A 14,905-nucleotide genomic window follows, 5' to 3' on the forward strand; every position below is an offset into this window, starting at 1 on the left:
GATGCCTGAGGGCCCGCAACAAAGCCAGTGGCTTCTTCTTCCCTGGGGAAACAGGGCCCAAGAGCCCCCTGCTGGGAGCCACGCAAGCCACCTGAACTGGAGGGTTCCCTCCCTCGTGGAAGAGTCTCAGGGCCACCTTTCCTTCCATTCTCCCTCTTGATGGTGCAGCTGGCCGAGAGGGCTTTTCCCTGCTGCCTCATTGGGAGAAGATCCCTGGGCACAGAAAGCAAGTGGGGCGGGGGTGGGGGTGTGGGCTCAGCCTGACTTCCTCCTTGCCACTGTCTCTTTCTGTCCCCACCTCCTGTTCTCCCAGTGGGCTCAGGGCTACCTAGACAATCTTCCCCTTCTTCTACTCACCACCTGGCACAGAAAGGGGGCTGAGACATAAGAGATGGCCCCAAGTGACCCACTGTCTTGCAGAGGGCCTCCTCTAGCCTTGTTTCGGTGCTCTAACCACTGCAGCACTCTCCCACTCACAGCCCCCATACTCTTTCTTTTGGATCCTGAGCCTGGTGTTTAATAGAGAAAGGATGACACACGCAGTCTCCTACCTACAGGGGGAAGCTGTATGAAGCTGGAGTGGGCCAAGTGTTGAAGTTGGCCCCAGCTCCTGGTCAGTGGGTAGTTCTCAGAGCCCTTCCGTTCCTCCCCGGGAGACCTTCTCCCACTCCCCCGATCTCTCGGCCTGAGGCACAAGATCAGGATGGATGCAGGCAGCAATCCTACAGGAGCAGAGCCCCAGTTGAAAAAGGTGCTTCTTGCTTCCACAGCACGTGGCCTACTGGATGCAAAGTAGACAGGCTGCCATAACAGCCAGAACCTTGGCAGCTCCCTTGCAGCAGGCTGTCTGTCCTCCTTCAAGGTAAGCCTCCCCTCCACCTCTCCCATTTGCAGGGTTTGGCTCCAAGAACTACAGAGCAAAGCAAGAGAAGTGGGGCAGCCCCAGCTCCTTTTCCTCCATGTTGGAGGATGGATAGGAGGACTGGGCCTCTGGCCTCCAAGTAAGGTTGCCAAGTCCTCTTCATCCCCCAGCGGAGGACAATTGCACACAATGAAATGATGTCACCTGGAAGTGATGTCATTAAAATGGTGGTGCCCATGTGGGGCTGCTCTAGGTGTTTCCAGGAAAACTCTATGGTTTTCCTGGACGCTGTAGCCATTTGGGAGGTTAAAACTCTATGGTACCTATTGTACCATAGAGTTTTACCTCCCAAATGGCTAGAGTGTCCGGGAAAACCATAGAGTTTTCTTGGAAATGCCTAGAATGGCCTCACACAGGTGCCAACATTTTGATGACATCACTTCTGGGTGACGTCATCGCACCAGCAACTGGGAGAGGCTCCCCCCACCGGCCCAATGTGGGCTGGTGGGTTGAGAACCTCCCAGGCGGGAGATTCCCTGCCTGGACCGGGGGCTTGGCAGCCCTACCTCCAAGTCACTTTAAGACTTCCCCCATCTCCGGAGAGGTCAACTCTGGGTCATCTCCTCTCCACTCAGATGAACCCCTTGGATGGAGTGGGCAGGATGGGTAAGAGTCTTGGAGAAATGGGCATTGTATTAGACTGGCTTGCAAGAGATCTGTGTCCTCTTTTGGTGTGGCTTCAGCTAGGAGATTTTACAGGCTGGTCAAGACTCTTTGCTTCCATCTCTCCCACCTGCACCTGCTGCTTCTTTCAGATGGAGGGGTGCAGGGCTTGATTCTCCTCACTTCTCCCTGTGTCTGGTTCTCGGTTGTGGAAGGCAGTGTCTCTGTCCTGGCAGGACCGGATCTACATAACGCCCCCTTAAGAGCCCATTCTATTTTATGGACCCATAGAATAGAATGGGCTCCATACCCAATTTGGCACCCCCCCCCTCCAGCGGCGCCTTTCATGTGAGGCATGAAAATGGGGGTGGGGAAAGAGGCGCCTCCTCAGAGCCACAAGAAGAGCCAAAGCTGCTCGGCTGGTTCCTGAGTACCCATTGTTTGCTGGAATATTGCTGAAAGAGACCACCCTAGAGGCTGCTGGGTCTCTTCAGTCAAATCCCAGGCTTGGCACATGTCGGTGCGGGTGTTAGCAGAGAGAGCAGTGTGATGTGTTCAACGGTGAGCCCCAGTACAGAAGTGAGCCAGACACCTGCAGCTAGTGCTAAAACAGTGTATTTACAATATATATACAACGTACTCACTAGTGCAGAAATATACATTAAATACAGGACCAAAGTGCTCCGCCAGCATGTGTCTCCTCGAAGAGAGACCTGTGCATTGCTAGCACAGTCCATATATAGTTCCATCAGCCAATCCTGGCAGTCCACAGTCATGCTGACTCAGCAGGTCCTTTCCACCTGTCCTCTACCGGCTAGAACCGGCTTGTAGATAAGGTCACTGTGACCTAGCCTGCCAGCTAGATCATCTGCTGTCACAATAGAGCTGTCAGACTGTGTAAAGGTAGATTCAATACTGACACACCTCCTAATCTACCGTACACAGTAAACCTAAGTATTGTACACAGTTTTCATACACACTTGACAACTTTACATTATACACAATGTTATGCAATGTTACACACACATGCCTGCACATTGTTTCCTGGACAGCAGTATCATACACTTATACATTTGCATTTTGACATTTACAGATTTACAATTTCCAATTCAGGAACTCATCACCACTGTCCTGGTCAGCCAGTTCCCTCTGGCATTTGGCTTCAGCCTCCTTGTTACGTGCCTCACACTCTGCAACCCAGACTTTCCACGCTTCAGCCTTTTTTCTGAGTGTTTCTTGGAACCCTGGTGGATCTGGTTTAGTTATTAGTGTTACATATGGCACTTTATACCTAACAGGAGGGATACCCTTTGTGGCTCTGGCAGATACTCGAGGCCCTGCACTAGCACTGGGCTCGTCTTCTCCAGACTGTCTGCTTGCCACCTCCTGGGCTGGCTCCACCTCCTGGCTCAGAGGTTCCACCTCCTGACTTGGAAGTTCCACTTCCTGACTTGGCACCTGAGGCTCTGTGCCAGCATTGGGCTCACCTTCTTCTGGCTGACTGCTTGCCAGCTCTTGGCCGGGAGATTGTTGTTCCTGTTTAATCTCCCTTGGCAGGACTCCAGCACTGTTATCAGTACTTGGCAGCAATACAATTTCTCTTTCAGTACCATGTACCTCAGGCCAGCTGGTGTGCTCGTTAAACCTAGCTGTCTTACTGAAAGTCAGCTTGGCCCTCTTATTGCAAAAGCGATAACACCTAGCTTCTGGCTTGTAGCCCAGAAAAGTTAGGCGTACTGCCCGGCCAGCTCCCTCCCTTCTATTATCCGAGGGAACATTAACCCATGCCTTCGTCCCAAAGACCTTTAAAAAACGCAAGTTAGGGACTATACCATATAGTTTTCTGTAAGGCATGTCATGCACAGCCTTGCTCCAAATTCTATTATACAGATACACTGCGGAGTACATGGCCTCGGCCCAATAAGCAATTGGCAATCTGGCATCCTCTAACATGCTGTACATCAAATTCTGCAAGACAGCTCCATGCCGCTCAGCCATCCCATTTTCCTGGGGCGTGGCCGGGTTTGCTAATCTGTGGGCAATTCCTTGGCTCTCAAGCCAACGTTTGAACTCATTTGAAAGAAACTCACCCCCGTGGTCACTCTGAACTGCTTTGATATGCAAGTCCAACTCCCTTTCAACCGCTTTTGCCCATTTAGTAAACATTTTGTATACCTCGGACTTGTGCTTCATGGCAAACACCCAGGAATACCTTGTATAGTCGTCGGTAGCCACTAGGCAATACTGCCTCCCCGACAAACTCTTTGGAAATGGGCCAATCACATCGAGGTGAATTAGCTCTAAAGCACGCTTGCTTTCTCTGGTGCTTTGTCTAGTTACTGCACAAGCCCTGCTCTTGGTCTTTTTACAGACCTGGCAGTCTAAATAACACCTACAGGGCTTCACCTTCAGTCCTGGCACCATCTGTAGGGTCTTTTTCAATGCGTGAAACCCACAGTGCCCAAGTCTTCTATGGAACAGATGGATGCATTGGTCGTGCACTGGCACATTAGACACTTGTGCAGCCTGGGCACAATGACTCTGGACCACATACACATTCCCATCTCTCTTTTACCAGTAGCAAGCAGCTTCCCCCCACCTCCTAAGATCTCACAACAGGTTTTCTTAAATATTACCTGATAGCCGTCATCAATCAGCATGCTGACGCTTAGCAAATTAGACCTTAACGAGGGGACACACAATACATGCTGGAATGTACAATTCAAAACAGGAAAATTTACACTGCCAGTACATGTAATAGCCGCGGTAGCACCGTCGGCTAATCTCACATGAGTGAGTTCAGGAATGTCAACATCTCTCAGCAGCTCCTTGTTGCAGCAGAGATGGCTTGTTGCACCAGAGTCTAATATCCACAAAGACCCGGTACTCTCTCCTGAAGAAGTGACCAGCTGGGCTTCTTCCTCACATCTGCTGGTGGTCCTCTGCTCTTGCTGCCTCCGTCCACGCCGCTTCCCTTTCTCAGGACAAACGCGCAAAAGGTGCGAGGATGAGCCACAACCAAAGCAACGCCTGACCGACAGTGCAGTTGGTTCCTCTTCAGCCTTTGGTTGTCTGCCCGCAGCACAAGCCGGCTCCTTCTTGGACGCCTTCCCAGACGAGCCGATAGCCACACGCTCTCCAGCCGACACTCCCGGATGGCTCACAGCTGCTATCCTCTCCTGGAAATCATGCAGGTGGGCACACACATACTCCATGGTCAGAGTAGCGACATCAACCGTCTCCAGGGAGGTAATTAGTGGTGTAAACTCCGGCGGCAACGAGGACAACAAAATATACACTCTATCATCAGGAGCGACAGTTTTGCCCCGGGCTTCCAGCTCCACGAAGCAGTCTGTCAGCTTCTTGATGTGCTGCCTCACACACCCTCCGGCCGGCATTAAAGTGCGGAACATCTTCCTGGTCAAGGCCATTAGGGAGCCTGCAGTGGTACGAATGTATACCCCACTAAGTGCGTCCCAGGCAGCCTTGGCAGTGTCCTTCCCACGCACATATATCAACTGGTCGTCTCCCACTGCTAGCACAATATTTGCCAGCGCCTTCTTGGCCAACACAGTCTCGTCAGGAGATAACACGGCAGGGGGATTACTTACAAACAGCCATTGACCCTCACGCTTGAGATAGTGTTCCATTCGTAGGCTCCACACCGCGTAGTTGGCTGAATTAAGCTTCTCGACGGCCACTGCAAGCTGCTGCTGAGCCATGACACCGACTCCTCCACACAGCTGGCTACCGTCCTCCCTCTGGCTCTCGGATTGAGATAGCTGGTACTCTTTGTCCTCCAACGGTGTTCCTCACCTCCGGCTCCTTCACAACTCTCGGTCAGCTCAACACTCACGTTGCTCCTCCGTGCAGCAGAACCGCACTGGGCCCATAACCCTGTTGGTGCGGGTGTTAGCAGAGAGAGCGGTGTGATGTGTTCAACGGTTAGCCCCAGTACAGAAGTGAGCCAGACACCTGCAGCTAGTGCTAAAACAGTGTATTTACAATATATATACAACGTGCTCACTAGTGCAGAAATATACATTAAATACAGGACCAAAGTGCTCCGCCAGCATGTGTCTCCTCGAAGAGAGACCTGTGCATTGCTAACACAGTCCATATATAGTTCCATCAGCCAATCCTGGCAGTCCACAGTCATGCTGACTCAGCAGGTCCTTTCCACCTGTCCTCTACCGGCTAGAACCGGCTTGTAGATAAGGTCACTGTGACCTAGCCTGCCAGCTAGATCATCTGCTGTCACAATAGAGCTGTCAGACTGTGTAAAGGTAGATTCAATACTGACAGCACAGGCCAAAGAGGGCTCTTTCTGAGAAAGCCCCTTCACACAAATTGTAGCTTTATCTGCCCATTTTGGGACCCCACCTTGGAGTCTGTAGTCCAGAAGCAATTCCTCTATTTCTTTCAGATGTCTGGTCAAAACCTGGACAGCCAACCCAAAGATATGTCAGTCTGTCTTCTCTTCCATCCAGATGACCTTGACCACATGCAGGAGTGCCTCTTTTCCTCCTGGGAGCTGAGAGAGCTCTGGGCCTCAGAGCCATTCCCCTTATGAACCTTGGCTGCCCCCTCTCTCGAAATCACTAGGAAGGCCCCATGAAATGCTGGGGGGGGGGGGGGCTGTCCCATCAACAGTCCTGCTGCTGGGCCTGGCTGCTGATTTTTCCTTTGGCTTGCCTAATCTCTGACCCTCACTTTCTTCAGTTCCTGTCCTATGATGTGGTACAGTCTCCGCTGTTATACAACTGCCTATGTCAGGCTTTCACCTGGAGATCCTCTGCTGGGCAAACAGTAAAACACAAGTCTGCCCAAGGAGGAGTCAGTAGTCTGTTGTACGTACATAAACCCAAGCTTGGAGCTGTAACCTCTCAAGAAGAAGAGAGAGAAACACCTATCCAGAAAGAAGCTGAATTCATCTAGCCAAGGAACAGAAAAGAGAAAGGTGAAGAAAACCAGTAACACTAAGATATATGCAGCAATCTAATAAAGGCGATTCACCTTTGCACAATACTAGTGCGTTGGTGTGTTCATTTAAAGCTAAAAGCCCCATTAAAGTTCTGGTGAACTCAATTTGTGTTCCTAGTGCATGGCTAATTCAGAACAATCCAGCCTAGCAGAACAAGTTAGAGGAGAGCCTTTGCTTGTTTTCTTTTTACATCCCTTTTTTCTCTGAGCATGCATTTGTGCATGCGTCGGACACAATTAACTTGCTGACCAGATGGAGGCAGCAGCGTTCCGATTATGCATGAATTTGTGACAAAACTGAACATTGTGAATATTTTCTACACATACATCACAAGTTTTGCAAGATGCTCCCTGGAGGAAAGACCTGGCAGTCTGAAACAGGCTTTACTCTGCTAGTCCGTTGAAGCTCTTTTTTTGACTCATGATGTTTTGGACTATTTGCACAATGGTGTATATATGTGCATAAATATGCACATTTGGTTGCTGAAATGCACTCTTTTCCTTGTATGAATTATATTTTGTAATTGCATTTTTCACAGAGTGGTTTGTTTCATTTAGTTGCAATCCCTACTTCAGGGTCATCAGAAAGTGGGGGGGAGGGGGAGGGATGTCTGCTGGGCACTCCATTATTCCCTATGCAGACCAATTCCCATAGGGAATAATGGAGAATTGATCCAGGGGTATCTGAGGGGGCTGTTTCTTGAGGTAGAGACACCAGATTTGCAGCATAGCATCCAATTCCTCTCCTCAAAAGTCCCTCCAAGTTTCAAAAAGATTGGACCAGAGAGTCTAATTCTATGAGCCCCCAAAGAAGGTGCTCCTATCCTTCATTATTTCCAGTGGAGGGAAGGCTTTTAAAAGGTGTGTGGTCCCTCTAAATGTCATGGCCAGAATTCCTTTTGGTGTTCAATTATGCTTGTCACAACCTTACTCTTGGCTCCACCCCCAAAGTCTCCTGGCTTCATCCCCAAAGTCCCCAGATATTTCTTGAACTGAACTTGGCAATCCTAGAGGCCTGGGTCATGTACTGAGGTAGAAAGAGGGTAGTTGGTGCCCTCCCACCAGGATATATCACATGGCATTTGAGATAACCAGGTGACTTTGTGGTCACACGTTTTATTAAGTTTTAAGCAGAATACATAAAAAAGAAGATACACCAAGGAAAATTCAGGAAAAAACCCCTCACAACTCCCAAGAAAACAACCCTCCAGGAAAAGGGAGAAAAAAGAAGAAAAAGGGTGTGCGTGTGTGTGTGTGAAGAAGGGAATATATTTTTGACTTGCATCTACAGCTAGTGGAACTTTATTCATTCTCTCTAAATATACACAAATGTCTATAATTCTTATCTTAATCTTCAAATCCATAGATTATCAGTTTATTCCCCTTCCCTCCCCCCCCCCCCTTTCGAGCAAAAAGTCTCAGGGATTTCCAGTTAGCTATAAATGTAGTTAATGTCTTTTCTCCGATCAAAGAAGTCAATTTAACCAGGTAACTTTGAAGAGAGTCGCTGCTGGGAAGAATACACAATTTATAAACTGGAAATTAACTATATGCTAAATGTAAACATTCCTTGTCAGATTATAGCCCCTGATGTCTAATTGACATATGTAGCTATTGCCTCAACCAAGCATGCTTAGAAGCCTCCAAAGAACCACATACTTCTAACGTGGGACATGATCAATCATCCACTGAAACTAGGAGACCTTTGTTTAGATACTTAGTGCACCTATATTCTTCTCCAAAGAGAGGTTGCAGGACATGAAACGTTTATGTGTGTCTGTTTATTTGGGGTGAAGATTCAAAACTGTGTTAAGAAAGCAAAATGGAGAGGGGTGTGTGTGGTGGGAAGCAACAATTCAGGGCAGGGCCAGCCCTAGACTTTCTGGCACCCTAAGCAAGGGTAAATTCTGGCACCCCCCCTGCACTGAGAACGTCACTGAGTCACATGGGGGGGCCAATTTGGTGCCCCCAGAAGGCCAGCGCCCTAGGTAATCACCTAGTTTGTCTAGTGGCAGAAGAAGAAGAAGACAACTGCAGATTTATACCCTGCCCTTCTCTCTGAATCAGTCTCAGAGCGGCTCACAATCTTCTTTACCTTCCTCCCCCACAACAGACACCCTGTGAGGTGGGTGGGGCTGAGAGGGCTCTCACAGCAGCTGCCCTTTCAAGGACAACCTCTGCCAGAGCTATGGCTGCCCCAAGGCCATTTCAGCAGCTGCAAGTGGAGGAGTGGGGAATCAAACCCAGTTCTCCCAGATAAGAGCTTGAATACTTAACCACTGCACCAAACGGAGCCAACCCTGATTCAGAGCCTCAGTTGCTAAAGTAGGAGAGTCTTAAATTGCTCCAGCCTGCAAATTGCTCCCTTCAGCCTAGAAATGCATCCCCCTCAAGTGATTGCTAGGGTTACCGACAATGTTCCCTCTAAGCTGCAGAGTGTTGTGAGCAAAAATTCTACTTTGTGAGCTACTGACATTAAAGTTGTGAGCTACTGCATAAATTTCTGTGCTCTGGGGTCATTCTTCCTGAGCTAAGACAAAAATCTGTGAGCTGGAGGCTAAAAATCTGTGAGCTAGTTCACGCTCACTCAGCTTAGAGGGAACCCTGGTTACCAACTTCCTGGTGGGGGGGGGGCTTGGCATTCGCTCTGGATTACAGCTGATCTACAGACTGCAGAGATTAGTTCTTCTTGAGGGAAAGGCACCTTGTGGGGCACACTGGCTGGCATCCCTTCCCTTCCCTGACCCTGCCTTCCTCATGCACTGCCCCTAGATCACCAGGAATCTTCCACATGAGAGTGGGGAACTAGGGTTGCCAAGTCCCCCGCGTTCTGGAACATTGTACCATAGAGTTTTCCCTCCCAAATGACTAGAGCGTCCAGGAAAGCCAAAGTTTTCTCGGAAGCGCCTAGAGTGGCCACTGTGTGACGCTGCTGGTGCGATGACATCACTTCCGGGTGACGTCATCATGCTAGCGATGTAGGGGGAGATTCCCCCTGCCGGGCCAGTGTGGGCCGGTGGATTGGGAACCTCCTGGGTGGGGGAACAGCCCTATGGGGAACCCTGCTGTGAAGTGAGGGGAGAAGCCCTCTGCACGTGTCTCAGCATTCAGAGAAGAATTTATTCTTGACTCAAAAGTATATTTGTTCCCTGTAAACATACGACTTTTCTGCAGCTAAAAAGGAGGGGGTTCAAGCCTTCCTGCCCCCCCCCAGGTCTTTGATCCTTCTGCAGCAGAGAAATGTTTCTGTTCCCTATTGTGAGAGGTTCTAAATTAAACTTGCACATTGTCACTCGAAGTGCCAGACAAACGGGCGCTGAAGATGCTCGCGTCCACCTGCACTGATTCACCTGTGTTATGCTACAGTCAAGGAGAAATGACTGTGAATGAACAAATGACACTCTTCTCTCGGTTAAATGCCGTAGCCACACTGGAATGGCTTTGGGGGAGAAGCAGGGGGTCGCGTGCGCCTGCAAAAGGCACCCCCCACACTTCTTCCCAAAAGCATTTAAAAGATACCTTTAAATGCTGTGGAGAAGGGAGGAGGTATGCACATTTGCACTCCAAGCCCTGATTCCCCCCTTCCTCCCCCAAAGCATTTAAAGGTATCTTTAAATCAGGGGTCCCCAAACCTCGGGCTGGGGACCCATGCCAGACCGCGGCCTGTTTGCATTGGGCCCACAGCCTTGCCGCTCCCCCCACCATGTCGCCTCCTCCCACCTCCCCTGTTTTCACCATTTTAAGGCTGGGGAAGGGGTAGTGAAGCACCTCCCAGGCCGACCTCCCCACCACTGATCAGCTGATTGACTGGGAAAGCCGCAGCAGCAGCAGCGGCGAGGGATGCTGCCCTTGCCTCCTTCCTGGGGCGGGTGGCCTGGGAGGAGCTTCACGGCCCCTTCCCCGATCTTAAAATGGTGAAAACAGGGGAGAGGAGGAGGTGGCAAGGCTGTGCGGGGGAGGGGGCGGCAAAGGAGGGGGAAGGAAAACAGGGGGAGGAGAATAGATCCAAGTGGGCAGCCATGTTGGTATGAAGCAGTAGAACAAAGTAGGAATCAAGTGCACCTTTAAGAGGTGGTGAGGCTGCGCGGGGGGGGAAGGGGGGAGGAAGAGGCTGCGGGGCTGCATGGGGCGGCGGCGGCGAGACTGTGCGGGAGGCGAAGGATGGAGGAGGAAATGGGGGAAGAATTGGGTGCAACTTACCTTGCTGGCCTGGGGCCAAAAAGGTTGGGGACCATTGCTTTAAATGCTTTGGGGGAGAGAGGGGCAGAGTGACATCACATTTGGGCTGTCCTTGCCCCTTCCCAGACCACCCCCTAAAGTCCCCCACTGGGAACTCAGAGGGACCTGGCAACCCTACACAAGAGTGATACGATCCCTGTAAACAAACCCCAAACAGTAGCCAGGCCGCTACCTTTAGGATCAGTTCAGATTCTGGGGCCATTTTTAAAGGCAATCAGCCCCACAGAGAGTGCATTGCGGTAATCTGACGTGATCAGAAGATGGGACTTGGGGCACAAACCTCACAGGCCCCAAAAGTCAGATCAACGGCCCGTGAAACCAAAGCAGTTTGGGGAGGACGCTGCATTCCGTAAATGCACATCGGATTATTTTACTCTTATTGCAGTTCTACACAGCAGCCAGTAGGGGCGCAGGGAAGGCAGCAGCAGCTCTGATGATATGCTCACCACACCTTTCTGCCGACATTGCTACAAGGAGGTTGAGGCAAACCCTTGCCTATCGCAAGATGCTGCTAAGCCAGCACTGGAGCAAGCCAAGACCAGCAAGCACAACTGAAGGTTGCTGCAATCAATGCGAGGCTGCAGCCTCCTAATGTAGTTGCTGTTTCTAGCAATCTGCTTCCCTCTCCCTTTCCTTCCACCCAGCTCCATCGTTTTGTCTGCTCCGCCAGGTCTTGCAGAGAGGTAGACCTGTTAGTTTGTTATAGCAAAGCTAGTTTTCCTTCTCTGTTTTTTTTTTTTTTAAACTTACTCCGGATTTGGTTTCTCAAGTGTCTGGGGCAGGTGGGGAATACCCTTCCCCTAGCCCCAGTCTACCACACCCAAGAAGAGCAGGAGAAAAAATGGCCTCCATGTTAACATTCTAGGAATTTAGAGCCATTCTAGAGCCAGTTTGGTGTAGTGGTTAAGTGCGCCGACTCTTATCTGGGAGAACTGGGTTTGATTCCCCACTCCTCCACTTGCAGCTGCTGAAATGGCCTTGGGGCAGCCATAGCTCTGGCAGAGGTTGTCCTTGAAAGGGCAGCTGCTGTGAGAGCCCTCTCAGCCCCACCCACCTCACAGGGTGTCTGTTGTGGGGGAGGAAGGTAAAGAAGATTGTGAGCCGCTCTGAGACTCTGAGATTCAAAGTGGAGGGTGGGATATATATCTTCTTCTTCTTCTTCTTGATTTCTCTTCTGCTTTTCCACACTTTTCTCCTCTTTCATTTTGCTTCCCCCTCCCAAGATCTGCCTTCTTTCCATTCTCTACCTTCTAATTTTTTGTGCCCCTCCCCTTTATTTTCAAGTGTTTTTCTCAACCCTTTCCCAGCCCTAATCTGCTTGGCTATGTACTTATTAGTAACGTAGAAGCAAACCTTTATTAATATTGTGAACAGAAGGGGAGATTGAATTGATATTTTTCGATGACCTGTCAAAGTAATACAGGGGTGCTTCCATCCCACCTGTCCTTTCCATGCCTTCAGCTGGGGCTTGGAGATCCCAGAATTACTACTGATCTCCTGATTATATAGATCCATTCCCCTGGACAAAATAGCAGCTTTGAAGAGTGTTCCCTATTGCATTATATCCAGTTGAGGTCCCTTTCCACTCTGACCTCTGCCCTCTCTAGGCTACATCTCCAGGAATTTCCTAACCCACAGCTGGTAAACTCCCAGAAAAATAAAATAACTTACCTGACCCCACTCCACTAAACAATGTTAAAAGGAAGCTGAATTGTACTCAGGAACAAATCGGTGGCCACAGGGATTTTTTTTGTAGAAAAAGCCCAGTAGGAACTCATTTGCATGCCCCTGACACCACCATTATTCCACACAGGGCCTTTTCATAGAAAAAAAAGCAGGAACTCATTTTCATATTAGGCCACACCTCCTGAAGCCAAGCCAGCCAGAACTGTGTTCCTGTGAGATCCTGCTCAAAAAAAGCCCTGGATGGCCGTATCCCTGGGGGATATGGATGGCAGTGCCTGAGGAGGGTGCAGTTTGGAGAGGATGTGATGTCACTTCTAGGTGATGCTGTAAGGAATTTCCCTAATCTCTATAGTGAAGGCCATAGAGACAAGGGAAAATTCCTAGAATGTCAACATGTAAGCTATTTTTTCTCCTGCTCTTCTTGAGGGTGGTGGACTGCGGCTAGGGGCAGGGTATTCCCCACCTGGCCCAGACACTCGGGAAACCAAATCCGGAGTAAGTTTTAAAAAAACAAATTACAGAGGCTGAACAATTGTAAATGAGACCTTCTTGACTTTATATCCTCCCGGAGAGAAACTCATGAGACCAATCTTTAATTTGCCATTTGCAGGTTTAGGTGATTAAACAGCAACAATTAATGGATCCAGCTCCGGAGCCTAATTGTCACCTGCTTTTGTTGCTTCTGATTGGAAGGGGGGGGGGGGTTGTTACTTTTAAAATTTCTCATTCTTCCTGGAGAAAAACTTGGCGAGCCAGCAGATGTCTTGACCAATAGAAATTAACCTAACAAATGATTGCATGCTATGAAAAATAACATGTCAGGAACAATCTTATAGGGCGTAAAGAAGGTTAATGTTGTGGAATTACTGAAGATAACTTTATAATCAAAGTCCTATCTATACGCGACGATTGTGCTGATTGAGATGGATGGAGTAGCTTCTTCTTAATTGGCCTTTTAGAATCTTTTTTTGCATGGAGGACGATGACATTTTGGTTCCTGATTAAAATCAACAGTTTTATCTCAGGGGGGGAAGTGTTGTTCTTCAAAGAAATGGAGATGAAAAAACCTGTGACTGGTGTAAAAAAAAAAAAGCGCGATACTACACAAAAGAATCCAAATATAAAGAAAAGAGGGCTTTTAAATATATTTTAAACAATCGGTCCTTTGGTACATTTCATACTTCTCATTCTTTCCAAGCCTGGCTTTTGATATGATGAAGTAACTAAGACAATTAAATCAAACCCTTTTTAGTTTCTCTCTATTGTTTCTTCTGAACTTTCTAACGTCTAGCCACTGATACAATGAGTAGCCATACAAACCAATCAGAATTGAGGATGGGGATCTATTAATTAGTATCCTGGAGCTCAGTTCGTTATTTGCCCATCCACTGCAGGCAAACCCTCAGCCCTGATTTCCTCCCAGTTTGATGTAGTGGTTAAGTGTGCAGACTCTTATCTGGGAGAACTGGGTTTGATTCCCCACTCCTCCACTTGCACCTGCTGGGATGGCCTTGGATCAGCCTTGGCTCTGGCAGAGGTTGTCCTTGAAAGGGCAGCTGCTGTGAGAGTCCTCTCAGCCCGACCCACCTCACAGGGTGCCTGTTGTGGGGGAGGAAGGTAAAGGAGATTGTGAGCCACTCTGAGACTCTTCGGAGTGGAGGGTGGGATATAAATCCAATATCTTCTTCTTCTTCCCTTGAGATTATAAGTAGTGGAGAAGAAATAGCCAAAATATGCCCCCTATAGTGACGCTCTAGTTCCCCAGTTCCCCAAGAGAAATTCCTAGAGTGTCACTCAAAAGTCCATCCCAAAATTGACCCTCTTCTGGCACCACCTGCAAAATCTCCCAGCATCTGCCAAGGAGCGGCAGGCACCCCTACCAGGAGTGAATTCACACATTTAAAGTAGGGAATGGCTACCTGTGTTCTTTCTAAGCAGAGTTAGTGTGAGCTAGCTCATGGTTTTTTATCCTCTGGCTCACACATTTTTGTCTTAACTCAGGAAAAAAGGCAGATGTCCCTTTGCCCCTCACTCCCCCAAAGCATTTAAAGCAGTGGTCCCCAACCTTTTTGGTCCCAGGGCCGGCCCACCAACCGCAGCCCAAGGGCCGGCAAGGTGGGGGCACCCAATTCTTCCCCCCACCCCTGTGGTGCCTCCTCCTCCCCCTGTTTCCCTCCCCCATTTCCTCCTCCCTCCTTTGCCCCCAGCGCAGCCTTGCTGCCATCCCCCATGCACCCTCGCAGCCTCCTCCTCTCCCCCACGCAGCTTCACCACCTCTTAAAGGCGCACTTGATTCCTACTTTGTTCTACTGCTTCATACCAACATGGCTGCCCACTTGGATCTATTCTCCTCTCATAAGAACATAAGAGAAGCCATGTTGGATCAGGCCAATTGCCCATCCAGTCCAACACTCTGTGTCACACAGTGGCCAAAAAAATTATATATGCTTTGTATATGTGTGTGTGTGTGTA

This window comes from Heteronotia binoei, chromosome 11 (genome assembly GCF_032191835.1).
Source record: "Heteronotia binoei isolate CCM8104 ecotype False Entrance Well chromosome 11, APGP_CSIRO_Hbin_v1, whole genome shotgun sequence".
Taxonomy (NCBI): Eukaryota; Metazoa; Chordata; class Lepidosauria; order Squamata; family Gekkonidae; genus Heteronotia; species Heteronotia binoei.